The sequence below is a fragment of the Arachis hypogaea genome, chromosome 14 (assembly GCF_003086295.3).
Source record: "Arachis hypogaea cultivar Tifrunner chromosome 14, arahy.Tifrunner.gnm2.J5K5, whole genome shotgun sequence".
Taxonomy (NCBI): Eukaryota; Viridiplantae; Streptophyta; class Magnoliopsida; order Fabales; family Fabaceae; genus Arachis; species Arachis hypogaea.
This window is the reverse complement of record NC_092049.1, coordinates 22,585,336-22,600,169: the sequence shown is the minus strand read 5'-3', so window position 1 is coordinate 22,600,169 and position 14,834 is coordinate 22,585,336. Positions and strand designations below refer to the sequence as shown.

The 14,834-nt window shown below is 37.9% G+C and overlaps 2 non-coding genes across 2 annotated transcripts; both read left to right on the top strand.

Annotated features, from left to right (window-relative positions):
• The first annotated feature begins 1,784 nt into the window (after positions 1 to 1,784).
• On the top strand, positions 1,785 to 1,888 carry LOC112746596 (small nucleolar RNA R71). Its single transcript, XR_003174472.1, has one exon. It is a non-coding gene; the product is annotated as a small nucleolar RNA R71 (small nucleolar RNA).
• A 12,415-nt stretch (positions 1,889 to 14,303) lies between these two features.
• On the top strand, positions 14,304 to 14,411 carry LOC112745786 (small nucleolar RNA R71). The gene has a single exon (XR_003173697.1). It is a non-coding gene; the product is annotated as a small nucleolar RNA R71 (small nucleolar RNA).
• Positions 14,412 to 14,834: the final 423 nt, after the last annotated feature.

The following is a 14,834-nucleotide window of genomic DNA, read 5'->3' as shown; positions in this document are numbered from 1 at the left end:
GCTCAGCCTGCATGCACCTCTCTTCTTCACCTGTTGAATGTACATCTTTGAAGACATGAAAGACCAGTTGCTCATTATGCACTCTAAGCACTAATTCACCCACTTCTACATCAATCAGAGCTCTTCCAGTGGCTAGGAATGGTCTTCCTAGAATTATAGAGGCATTCTCATCCTCCCCTGTATCAAGAATCACAAAATCTGCTGCGAAGAAGAACTTACCCACTTTGACCAAGATATTCTCCACTAATCCATATGCCGGCTTCATAGATTTGTCAGCCATCTGTAATGCTATCTTTGTGGGTTGTGCCTCTTGGATCTGCAGCTTCTTCATCACAGACAAGGGCATTAAATTGATGCTTGCTCCCAGATCACATAAAGCTTTCTCAAAGGTTGTGCTCCCAATAGTGCATGGAATTTGAAAGCTCCCTGGATCTGGCATCTTTCTTGGCAAGTTATTCTGAATTACAGCACTACATTCCTTAGTCAGGACTACTGTTTCATCTCCCTTTAAACGCTTTTTCTTTGACAACAGCTCCTTCATGAACTTGACATAGATAAGCATTTGCTCCAAAACCTCAGCAAAAGGAATATTGATTTGTAACTTTCTGAAGATTTCCAAGAACTTTGAGAACTGTTTGTCCTTGGTCTCCTTTTGAAGTCTCTGAGGATCTGGCATTTTAGGCTTGTATTCAGGAGCCTTTGGCAAAGTAGGATAAGTGTCAAGAGAGTCTGGGAATGGGTTGTCCGCACGCTTTGGAGGGGCGTGTTCTACTTCTTCCTTCTTCTCCTCTGGAGCTTCCTTTTCAACTAGCTCTTCATTGGCTTTGGTCTCAAAGCCAGCTACTTTACCACTTCTTAATTGAATACCCTTGCAATCTTCTCCTGGGTTCACCACTGTATCACCTTGAACTGTACTTGCAGACCTCTCAAGTATTTGCTTGCTCAGGTGGCCCACTAGCACCTCTAAGTTTCTAATGGAGGCCTTGGTTTCCTGCATAAATTGTGCTTCCGCACTTGCCACTTGTTCACTTATTATGGTGATAGCCTTGCATTCCTCTCTTGGATTTGGAATTGTGTTACCAGGAAGGCTATTAGTGGTCCTCTGATCAATTTCATTGACCTTTGTGGCTAATTGACCCATTTGAATTTCCAGGTTCTTGATGGATGCTCTGGTTTTCTGTCTAAAACCTGTCAATATTGCTTCCAAATCATTGTTCTGCTGGAAACCGCCCTTAGAACTATTGTTGACGTTCTGAGGTCTCTGAGGTTGGTCCCTCCATCCGAAATTTGGGTGATTCCTCCATCCCTGGTTGTATGTCTTAGAATATGGATCATTGTTGGGATTTCTAGGACCACTCCCCATGTAATTCACCTGTTCAGAAGAAGGTTGAGCATAATCATAATTATCATTTTGCATAAAGTTACCTGCCATGTCATAGGAGACTTCCTGTGGTGGATTTTGGGTGTTGATAGATGAGACTTGCATGCCACCCATCTATTGAGTAAGTAGATTTATTTGCTGAGACATCAGCTTGTTCTGAGCAAGAAGAGCATTACTAGCTTCTACTTCCAACACATCTCTCTTTTGAGAGGTTTCAGAGTTCACAGGATTTATGTTAGATGAGTAGAGATATTGGTTGCTTGCAACTAATTCAATCAGCTCAATAGTCTCCTCTGGTGTCTTCTTCTTGTGCAATGAACTGCCTGCAGAGGTATCTAAGCTCATCTTTGACATCTCTCCTAAGCCTTCATAAAAGATATCCAGTTGGGTGCACTTGGAGAACATGTCAGGAGGGCACTGCCTAGTCAGTAGCTTGTATCTCTCCCAAGCTTCATAAAGAGTTTCACCCTCCTTCTGTCTGAAAGTATGAACCTCCATCCTAAGCTTAGTCAGCTTCTTTGGTGGGAAAAATTTAGTGAGAAATTCAGTAACGACCTTTTCCCAAGTATTCAGACTCTCCTTTGGTTAGGAATCTAGCCATAGCTTTGCTTTATCCCTCAGAGCAAACGGGAAAAGCATGAGTCTGTACACCTCTGGATTCACTCCATTTGTCTTCACAGTATCACATATCTGCAGAAAATCAGATATGAACTGATTTGGATCTTCATGAGGAAGTCCATGATACTGGCAGTTTTGCTACACCAGGGTGACCAGTTGTGGCTTCAACTCAAAGTTGTTTTCAGTTATAGGAGGCACCACAATACTTTTTCCATAAAGATCCGCAGTAGGGGCAGAATAAGAGCCAAGCACTCTCCTCTGTTGATCATCCCCATTCGGATTTACCACATTGGCATTAGCATTATTATTTGCCAAAGTGGATTCTGCAGCCTTGCAAAGTCTTGCTTGTTGTAAACGTTGCCTGAAAGTTCTTTCAGGTTCAGGATCAAAGTCTAAGAGATGTTCTTTGTCTCTATTCCTGCGCATACACAAGCAGAAAACAAGAAAAAATGGGACTCTCTACGTCAGAGTGCAGAGAAGTCCCTGTGAGGTAACCTGTGTAAAATAAAATAAAAATACTAAATAGATAAAAAAAATACAAAAATTTAAAAGAAAAAATGAACAGAAAAATTAAAATAAAAGCAACTGGATAACACCAAAGTTAATTTCAGAAATTAAGGAAAAAAAATATTAATACAAAAATATTTATTTATTTATTTAATTTATTTATTTATTTATTTTTAAATTTAAAGATAAAAAAAAACTAATAAAATATAGAAAGAGAAAATAAAATAATGGAAGTAAACAAAAACAAAAATAAAAGAAAGTAAAAATAGAAGGAAATTAAAATAAAAATGAAATAATAAAATATAAAAAAATAAAAACGAACTAAAAAAAAGAAAGAAAGATCAAAGCAAAAGGACGTAAAGGAAACAGGAGGGGGGGGGAACGAACGAAACTGTACGGGAAATAAAAAAATAAAAAAAATAAAAATAAAAATTAATAATAATAAAATAGAACTAATTAAAATTAAAACGCCTAATCTAAGCAATCAAATAACTAATAGTTGTTAATCACAGTCAATCTCCGACAACGGCGCCAAAAACTTGGTGCGGTAATTTAAAACCACACTTACTTACCGGCAAGTGCACCGGGTCGTATCAAATAATACCTTACGTGAGTAAGGGTCGATCCCACGAGGATTGATGGATTAAGCAACAATGGTTAATTGATTTGGCTTAGTTAGACTAGCAGAAAATAGTGTTGAGATGCAATATAAAAGACATTAAACAATATCAAAAATATTTGAAGAAAGGCAAGTAATTAAGATGGGAATAATATATGGAGAAGATAGTTAAGGTTTCAGAGTTATCTATTTTTCCGGACTAACTTTCCTTACTAACTAATTTAATTATGCAATGGCGCCATTTTGACGTTGGGATTTTTACCAGTAAAGAGATTCATAGAAACAGTCGTGTTGTAGATATAGTCTCTACACCGACAAAAATCCCTTCGTACAAACGTTTTGGTTGTCACAAGTAACAAACCCCTTTAAAATTGATAACCGAGTATTTAAACCTCTGGTCGTCTTCTCAAGGAATTGCAGGGAGGTATGTTCTTATTATTGGTTATGAGTTTGTAAATTGGGGTTTAGGAAGTAAGGTGGGAATATGTTATATGACATAAAATAAAATAATAATAATAAAATAAAATCTCTTGGCAAGGTATAAGAACTGGAGGTCCTATCCTTAACAATTGTGATGAAAATTGGATTTTAATCTCACTTTGTTAACCTCTAACTATGAAGGTAGATCAAGTGGATTAATTAGCTTAATCCTCAGGTCCTAGTCAATTCCGATGAAAAGACTAGAGTTATTGGAGCAACTCCCAATTTCAACCACTCCTTTATTTGACAGCTCAAGCGTTACCAATTACTTAACCAAAGCCAGAAGGAAGAAAATATCTAAATTAAATAGCATCAATATAAATAAAGCAAAGCAGAATTAAATCTGAAAATTCCCCAAATTATATTAATAAAAGCAATCCAATCTATCATGAAAGATTTATGAATCAAATGGGCAACATAAGTAATTAACAAATAAAAGTATTAGAGTATCTAAAAGTAGAAGAGAAATAATAACGGAAGAACATTGAACCTGGGATTTAGAGACACTCCTAAAACTAAGAGAAATCCTAAATCCTAATCCTAAGAGAGAGGAGAGAACCTCTCTCTCTAAAAACTACATCTACTCCTCAAATTGTGAATTATGAGAGCCTCCTCATGAATGGATGCATTTCCCCACTTTATAGCCTCTAATCTGTGTTTTCTGGGCCGCAAACTGGGTCAGAAACAGTCCAGAATTCGCTGGTTTCGAATTTTAATGCGCTGATTTCCGTCACTGCGATGCGGCCGCATGGATCAGGCGGTCGCGTCACCTAGCGTCAGGGGAACCATAGCATATTATATATCAAATCGAATCTCCGAACGTTAGCTTTCCAACGCAACTAGAACCGCGTCGTTTGGACCTCTGTAGCTAAAGTTATAGCCGTTTGAGTGCAGAGAGGTCAGGCTGGACAGCTTAGCAATTTCTCCAACTTCTTGCATTCCTTCCACTTTTGTATGCTTTCTTCCCATCCTCCAAGTCATTCCTGCCTTATAATATCTAAAAACACTTAACACACATATCAAGGCATCTAATGGTAATAAGAGAGGATTAATAATAAGCAAATATAAGATCAAAGAAGCATGTTTTCAATCAAAGCACATAATTAGGAAGGCAATTGTAAAACCATGCAAATAGTATGAATAAGTGGGTAAAGAGTAGATAAAAAACCACTCAATTGAGCACAAGATAAACCATAAAATAGTGGTTTATCAACCTCCCCACACTTAAACAATAGCATGTCCTCATGCTAAGCTCAAGAGAAGCTATAAAGATGAAGAGGAATGATATGAAATGCAACCTATGAATGTAACTACATGCTGAATGCTTTTACTTACTTGGTTAAGAGTAAATAAGTTCTCCAAGACAAATACAAACCAATTTCCACTAATTCAAATCATACAATAAAAAGCAAGTGAACTTGTAAGAAGACAGCTCATGAAAGCAGGGAACATAAAATTTAAGCGTTGAACCCTCACTGGAAGTGTATATCACTCTAATCTCTCAAGTGTATAGGGTTATTCACTCTACTCTTCTCTAGTCATGCTTTCTAAACCTTGTTCTTCATCTAACCAATCAACAAATATTTAATGTACCAATGCAAACATCATGAGGTCTTTTCAAGGTTGTAATGGGGCTGAGGTAAAGGTAAGAATATATGTATGGCCAAGTGAGCTATAATATGAATCTTCAATTAACCTAAGCTCTCACCTAATATACATATACTCTATATACTTTTAAATTCATGCCTAGCTACCCATAATTCTCACCTTTGTATAATTCCCATACTCATGTACCAAATTTTTCTTTAATTTTTATCACATGTGCATTGATCTTTTATTAAACTTAATATTGGGGTAATTTTGTCCCCTTATTTACTTGTTCATTGAGTATTTTTGGATTTTTCTCTTTTTTCTCTTTTTTTTTTGTAGAGAAACAAACATAACTTATCAATGCACATGGATTTTCTATTATTTTTCTATTTTGATTTTTTCATGAGTAGGTTCCCAAATTCCTGATATTCAAATAAATTAGAAACATTATACTTTTCCTTTATTAACCCATGTTCCCACAGTTTCCCCATACTTAATTAACACACTATCTTAAGCTAACCAAAGATTCAATTGGGATATTTAATTATTTTTCTGCTTTAAGGCTAGTGATGTGGTAAAATACAGAACCAGAGGGGGTTAAAAGGCTCAAAGTGGCTGACAAGGGTGATTTAAAGGGTAGGCTTATTTGGGATAAGTGAGCTAAAATCAAATAATGGCCTCAATCATATGCAAACATGTAAATACACTAAATAATGGACATATAGGTTGGAACAAAATATAGATTACAATCATAGAGAAGGGAACACACAGGAATAAAATATTTATGGTTAAATAATATAACCATGTAAATAAGCTCAAAGTCTCACAGGTTGTGTGTTCTTTGACTCAAAAACCATGTTCCAAATACAACTTCAAACAAATTTAACACATAAAAATTTTTTAAAAATTTTTATTTAAATTAGTGAAAATATTTTTTTTTTCAAAAATAGGATCTTAAAAAGAGATTTATTATTTTAACCAAGTAGTAACTAAATGCACAAAATCAAATAAATATGCAATCAAATATGCAGATGCAACAATGAACAAACAAATAAAATAAAACATTGGTGTTGAAAGAGGAAATAACTAACCCACGGAGATCGGTATCGACCTCCCCACACTTAAAGATTGCACCGTCCTTGGTGCATGCTGAGATGTGCAGGTGGATGGGTTGTTTCAACTGTTGCTTTTCTCTAAGGATTGTGCAGATGGACTTGTCTGTCTCCCCATCTAAACGTCTTCCGGTTCTCTTCCTGGTGGCCATCCTAAAAGAAAAAAAAGAGAAGAAAGGTAACCCAATAATAGAGATAAGAAAATAAATGAAGTATGGTTGGGTTAATGCCAAATGAAAAGGGTCTCATTTACATGGTAGCTACAACATGTAAGTGAGAAAACAATAGAAGCCATGGCATACCAGTGGTGCAGAATATGCAACAATGGGAAAGAGAGTGGGGAAGGAAAGATAATATAAATTAAAAATCAATACAAAAGTAATACAGGTATAAAAGATTGGCATTGATTTAAATAATATTACCTAACCAGAATAAAACAAGTCATAAGCACCAAGATAATACCAGAAAAGAAATAACAGTTGAATAAGAACATTTGAACACCAATGGTAAAATAATAAATTTAGAAAAATAAAAATATGCAATGAATGAAAGTATGAAAATAAATAAAATAAAATAAATTGAGAGTGAAAAGGGTGAGAAGAGGAAAAAGAAAGTGAGAAAGGAGAGAGAAGGAAGAAATTAGGATTAGAAAAGAAAAGATAAGAAAATTGTCACTAATCTGGATTGGTTGTGCGACGCTGGCGACGCGGTCGCGTGGGTGACGCGGACGCGTGGGGCACTCGATCGCATGACTCGATTTGTGCTAGTGGCGCAAGTGCAGCCTCCCGGTCGTACAACTCTCTGTTCAAAACTCAGTATTGCCAAAATCCAGGGTGACGCGGTCGCGTGGTCGACGCGATCGCGCGGGTGGCCTTATTTCCAATATGACGCGGATGCGCGGGTGACGCGTTCGCGTGGCAGGGCTTGTGCTACTAGCACGGGTCCAGCCCAATTCCGGCTCAACTTTCGGCCATACACCCTTTTTATGCCGATTTTAGGTCACGCAGCCGCGTGGGTGACGCGGTCGCGTGGGGTGATTTGTGCCATTGGCACACCTCCAGCGCTGCTCCTGCGAAACTCTCTGTTCATATTAATATTGTCTCCCATCTCCTTGCGATAAGCCTATCAAACGCTAAAAAAAAAAGCACCCGACGCGCCAGCGTCGCTGACGCGAACGCGTCATCTAAGGGTGCAAGAAAAAAATAGAAAGTTACAGAGAGTTGCACGGGAGTGGCGCCAGAATGGAGCCTTTCGCACAAACGATCCCACGCGATCGCGTACCTCACGCGTTCGCGTCGTTTGTGATTTTCGCCATTCACGCGGTCGCGTCACCGACGCGATCGCGTGACCTGCAAATTCAACGTAAAAGAGCGTTTGGGCAGAGAGTTGTGCCAGCTTGGGGCAAGAAGTGTGCAAAAGCACAAATTTGGTCACGCGGACGCGTGACTGACGCGTTCGCGTCAGTGGCATATATGGCCATCCACGCGAACGCGTGCCTGACGCTATCGCGTCATTATGAAGAATGCGCGATGTACGCGATCGCGTCATTGACGCGAACGCGTCGCCCAGTTTTCTTTCTCTCTCTCCCAATCTTAATTCTCTCTTATTCTCTTATCCTTTTATTTCTTCTTTCATTTTAATATTTGTCTCTTCTATTTTCAGTTCTTCTTTGCTTGAGGACAAGCAAAGCTTTAAGTTTGGTGTTGACGCTGCGCTTATAGGTTTTCTAGTACAAAAGGGAGGTGAATCATCTTCGCGAAGGAGCACAACCTGAAGAATAAAGCGACCGCTAGGATAATTAAGGTGGTTGAGTTCCTTTCATTTTTTATTCCTCCCTTCTTTTTCTATGTTATGTTTCGGTTTTCTGTTATTTTGCTTTGTTTATTGCATGATCCTTTATTAGTTAGAATTCTAGGACTAGTTTAGTCTTCATTTAATTGCTTTAATGCTGAAAAAAAGATGTTTCATGTACCACTCACTGAACTTGAATCTAAAAAGAAAAGAAAAAAAAGTGATGTGTTGCATGAGAAATTGAGTTAATTTTAAGAATATTCTGATTTACTGAGATATGGTGGTATTTTTTTTCTGTGATTCTGAACGCATGCTTGAACAGTGCATAATTTTGATAGTGAAGCTTATGAATGTTAAAATTGTTGGCTCTTGAAAGAATGATGAAAAAGAAAAATGTTATTGATAATCTGAAAAATCATAAAATTGATTCTTGAAGCAAGAAAAAGCAGTGAAAACACAAGGCTTGCAAAAAAAAAAATTTATAAAAAAAAAAACAAACAAGAAAAAGAAAAAGCAAGCAGAAAAAGCCAATAACCCTTTAAACTAAAAGGCAAGGGTAAAAAGGATCCAAGACTTTGAGCATTAATGGATAGGAGGGCCCTAAGGAATAAAATCCTGGCCTAAGCGGCTAAATCAAGCTGTCCCTAACCATGTGCTTGTGGCGTGAAGGTGTCAAGTGAAAAGCTTGAGACTGAACGGTTAAAGTCGTGATCCAAAGCAAAAAGAGTGTGCTTAAGAACTCTGGGCACCTCTAACTGGGGACTCTAGCAAAGCTGAGTCACAATCTGAAAAGGTTCACCCAGTTATGTGTCTGTGGCATTTATGTATCCGGTGGTAATATTGGAAAACAAAATGTTTAGGGTCACGGTCAAGACTCATAAAGTAGCTGTGTTCAAGAATCAACATACTGAACTAGGAAAATCAATAACACTATCTGAATTCTGAGTTCCTATGGATGCCAATCATTCTGAACTTCAAAGGATACAGAGAGATGCCAAAACTGTTCAGGATTGCAGTTATAAACCCCACTATAAGAGAAAATATGGACGTAATCGAACTCTCATTCTCATGCAAATTCACATCCTAAGCTTATATTAGTTTTGGTTGCTTGAGGACAAGCAATAGTTTAAGTTTAGTGTTGTGATGCGTGAGCATCTTGTCTATCTTTTCCTAGTGAATTTGCATCTAAATTGTTGAATTTAATTAAGAATTAATTATATTTTAGCCACTATGGATGCTATTTTGAGTTTTGTACAATACTGTTTATTTTAGGTAGCATTTGGCGGAATTTGATGGAGTTTCTGCAGAGAAAGAGAAGAAGCCAAGGAGATGACTAGCGAATACCGACGCGGACGCATGGCTCACGCGACCGCGCGGAATGGAGGAAATCACAATGACGCGATCGCATGCCTGACGCAAACGCGTGGACTGGAATCTGCACAAATGACGCGAACGCGTGGACGATGCGGACGCGTCGTTTGTGCAGATTCCAGTCCACGCGTTCGTGTCAGGCATGCGATCGCGTCATTGTGATTTCCTCCATTCCGCGCGGTCGCGTGAGCCATGCGTCCGCGTCGGTATTCGCTGGTCATCTCCTTGGCTTCTTCTCTTTCTCTGCAGAAACTCCATCAAATTCTGCGAAATGCTACCTAAAATAAACAGTATTGCACAAAACTCAAAATAGCATCCATAGTGGCTAAAATATAATTAATTCTTAATTAAACTCAACAATTTAGATGCAAATTCACTAGGAAAAGATAGACAAGATGCTCACGCATCACAACACCAAACTTAAACTGTTGCTTGTCCTCAAGCAACCAACACTAATATAAGCTTAGGATGTGAATTTGCATGAGAATGAGAGTTCGATTAAGCTCATGTCTCTTCTTATAGTGGGGTTTACAACTGCAATCCTGAATAGTTTTGGCATCTCACTTTATCCTTTGAAGTTCAGAATGATTGGCATCCATAGGAACTTAGAATCCAGATAGTGTTATTGATTCTCCTAGTTCAGTATGATGATTCTTGAACAGAGCTACTTTCTGAGTCTTGGCCATGACCCTAAGCATTTTGTTTTCCAGTATTACCACCAGATACATAAATGCCACAGACACATAATTGGGTGAACCTTTTCAGATTGTGACTCAGCTTTGCTAGAGTCCCAAGTTAGAGGTGCCCAGAGTTCTTAAGCACACTCTTTTTGCTTTGGATCACGACTTTAACCGCTCAGTCTCAAGCTTTTCACTTGACACCTTCACGCCACAAGCACATGATTAGGGACAATTTGATTTAGCCACTTAGGCCAGGATTTTATTCTTTTGGGCCCTCCTATCCATTAATGCTCAAAGCCTTGGATCCTTTTTACCCTTGGATCCTTTTATCCTTTGTGTTTTTCACTGCTTTTTCTTGCTTCAAGAATCAATTTTATGATTTTTTCAGGTTATCAATAACATTTCTCTTTTTTCATCATTCTTTCAAGAACCAACAATTTTAACATTCATAAACTTCACTATCAAAAATATGCACTATTCAAGCATGCATTCAGAGTCACAGAAAATACCACCACATTTAAGTAAATAAGACTACTCTAAAAATTAAACTCAAATTCTCATGCACTACATCACTTCTTTTTCTTTTCTTTTTAGGTTCAAGTTCAGTGAGTGGTACATGAAACATATTTTCAGCATTAAAGTAATTAAAAGAAAACTAAACTAGTCATAGGATTCTAACTAATAAAGGATCATGCAACAAACAAAGAAAAATAGCAGAAAACCGGAACATAACATAGACAAAGAGGGGAGGAATAAAAAAAATGAAAGGAACTCAACCACCTTAGTTATCCTAGCAATCGTTTATTCTTCAGGTTGTGCTCCTCAGTGAAGATGATTCGCCTCCCTTTTGGTGCTATAGGAATAAACAGAAAATCCTTAAGCGAAGCGTCAACACCAAACTTAAAGGTTTGCTTGTCCTCAAGCAAATAAGAACTGAAAATAGAAGAGACAAATGTTATAATGAAAGAAAAAAAGAAAAAAATAAAAGGATAAGAGAATAAGAGAGAATTAGGATTGGGAGAGAGAGAGAAGAAAACTGGGCGGCGCAAGCGACGCGTTCGCGTCAATGACGCGATCGCGTGCGTCGCACATTCTTCATAATGACGCGTTAGCGTCAGGCACACGATCGCGTGGATGGCCATATGTGTAACTGACGCGAACGCGTCAATCACGTGTCCACGTGACCAAATTTGTGCGTTTAGCACACTTCTTGCCCCAAGCTGGCACAACTCTCTGCCCAAAACGCTCTGTTACGTCGAATTTGCAGGTCACACGATCGCGTCGGTGACGCGAACGCATGGGCCACGCGTCTGCGTGGGCTTGTTTGTGCGAAAAACTTCATTCTTGGCGCCACTCCCGCGCAACTCTCTGTAACTTTTTATTTTTCTTGCACCCCTAGATGACGCGTACGCGTCAGCGACACTTTCGCGTCGGGTGTTTTTTTTATTACATATATATATTTTTTATTTTTTATTTTTAGCTTTTATTTTTATTTTTTTTTTTAGCTTGAGGTATTCGGTTCCTGTGATAAAATAGCTGCATGATCAGAAAATTAGTAAGAACTTAATAAAAATCAACTAAGTAAGAAAATTACTATTACGAAAAATAACTAAGAATGAAAAAGAACGATCATACCACGGTGGGTTGTCTCCCACCAAGCACTTTTAGTTAAAGTCCTTAAGTTGGACATGTTGTGTGCTTCCTTGTCATGGTGGCTTGTGCTTGTACTAATCCAGGAATCTCCACCAATGTTTGTAATTCCAATAGCCACTGGGATCCCAAACTAGGCGCATAAAGCCTTTGAGCAAGTTGAAGCAAGTGACAAGGCCCCAAGAGTGTTGATTGTGGGAATGAATTTCAGGGTCCCAAACCTTGCTTTTACACCCGTCTTCTTGTGGATCACCATTGTTCCCACCGGGTGGCAAGCGATCTGAATTCTCACAGAGACATCCAAACAACCTTCTAGACCCATTCAGATTAGCTCTACACCAATTCTTGCACTTCAATTCAGAGCATGCAACCATATTGAGCCTTGTTTGACAACTCTTACCACTAACTATCTTCTTCTTACTCTTAATGCCACAAAGAGCTCTAAGTTGACCATCCGTCTCCAGTAGTCCATATTCAAGTGAGAAAGTAAAGGTTAAGGGTAGAAATTTTACCCACTTAAATGTTGTATTTGATGGTGATGGCTTTGGGAGAGGTCTTGCAAGCTCCACTCCCTTGTGTTCTTCTTTGAATTCTACCACCTCTTTGCAAGCTTCCTCAATTTCAACCTCTTCCTCTTGGTGGCTTTCTTTTTCGACTGACTCTTCATTGACCTTGGTCTCAGCGCCAGCTACTTTACCACTTCTCAGTTGAATAGCCTTGCAGTCTTCTCTTGGGTTCACCACTGTATCACTTGAAAATATACTTGCAGACTTCTCAGGTAATTGCTTGCTCATTTGGCCCATTTGCACTTCCAAGTTTCTAATGGAGGCTCTGGTTTCCTGCATAAAACTCATCATCATCTCCCAATTAGAATCTTCTTGGGATTTAGAGTTTGCCTGCTGAGTTGATTGAAACTGGTGGTTATTAAAATTATTCTGTTGAGAACCATCTTGAGAATTATGATTAAAATCTTGTGGCCTCTGAGGTTGTTCTCTCTACCCAAAATTTGGGTGATTTCTCCACCCCGGATTGTAGGTCTTAGAATAGGGATCATTTTTGGGGTTTCTAGGAGCACTCCCCATGTAATTGACTTCTTGAAGAGGATTTTGGGTGTTGATAGCTGGGACTTGCATGCCACCCATCTGTTGAGTAAGTAGATTTATTTGCTGAGTCATAAACTTGTTCTGGGCAAGAATAGCATTAAGAATTTCTACTTCCATAACACCCTTCTTCTGAGGAGCTTCAATATCTGATGGTGGCTCTTGATATGGGTAGAAAGATGATGGTTCTTGGTAGTTGAAACATGGAGCAATGAAATTTCTTTGGTTTTGGCCTTGCCAACTAAAATTTTGATAGTTCCTCCATCCACCATAATATGAATCACTACTTGGGTGTGAGTAGTAACCCACGTGATCTCTCTCCATTATTTTTCCTCAGCACAACACACTAAAATAAATTAAACGCACCATGTGGTAAATAGGAAAGCAAAAAAGACAGAACAAAATTCTAAAAATTAAAATAAGAAAAATTAAAATAAAACTAACTAGGAAACACCAAACTTAATTTCAGAAATTAAAAAAAATATTAGTGCTATTGTAAATTTTAAAAAAAAAAATAAATAATAAAAAAATAAAATAAGTCTAATAAAATATAAAAAGTAAAAAATTAATGGAAGAAACAAAACAAAAATAAAATAAAAATAAAACGGAACAATAAATCAGGAACGAAAGTTTTAAAAAAATTAAAAATAAAAATAAAATAAAAATAAAAGATAAAAGGAAGTAAGAAAAAAAATTTCCACGGGGGCAGGGAAAGGGGAAACGAAACGAAAAAAAATAAAGGAAAATTATTTTTTTTTAAAAAATAATAAAATAATATTTAATTAAAATTAAAATTAAAAAGCCTAATCTAAACAATCAAACAACTAATAGTTGTTAATCACAGTTAATCCTCGGCAACGGCGCCAAAAATTTGGTGCGGTAATTTAAAACCACACTTACTTACCGGCAAATGCACCGGGTCGTACCAAGTAATACCTTACGTGAGTAAGGGTCGATCCCACGAGGATTGATGGATTAAGCAACAATGGTTAATTGATTTGGCTTAGTTAGACTAGCAGAAAATAGTGTTGAGATGCAATATAAAAGACATTAAACAATATCAAAAATATTTGAAGAAAGGCAAGTAATTAAGATGGGAATAATATATGGAGAATATAATTAAGGTTTCAGAGTTATCTATTTTTCCGGACTAACTTTTATTTTGAGCCAGTATGGCATTCAGAGTATCAATCTCAAGAACTCCTTTCTTCTGATTTGTCCCATTATTCACAGGATTCCTTTCAGAAGTGTACATGAATTGGTTATTTGCAACCATTTCATGAGTTCCTGAGCTTCTGCAGGCGTCTTCTTCAGATGAAGATATCCTCCAGCAGAGCTGTCCAATGATATCTTGGACAGTTCAGACAGACCATCATAGAATATACCTATGATGCTCCATTCTGAAAGCATGTCAGAAGGGCACCTTCTGATCAATTACTTGTATCTTTCCCAAGCTTCATAGAGGGATTCTCCTTCCTTCTGTCTGAAGGTTTGGACTTCCACTCTAAGCTTGTTCAATTTTTGAGGTGGAAAGAACTTTGCCAAGAAGGCATTGACTAGCTTTTCCCAAGAGTTCAGGCTTTCTTTGGGTTGAGAATCCAACCATGTCTTAGCTCTGTCTCTTACAGTAAAAGGGAAGAGCATAAGTCTGTAGACCTCAGGATCAACGTCATTGGTCTTGACAGTGTCACAGATTTGCAAGAATTCAGCTAAGAACTGATGAGGATCTTCCAATGGAAGTCCATGAAACTTGCAATTCTGTTGCATTAGAGAAACTAATTGAGGCTTAAGCTCAAAGTTGTTTGCTCCAATGGCAGGGATTGAGATGCTTCTCCCATAGAAGTCAGGAGTAGGTACAGTAAAGTTGTTTTCGGTTGCCATGGCTTCTTCTTGTTTGAAAAGCTCTGTTAGGTCCTCTATAGAGAGTTGTACTTT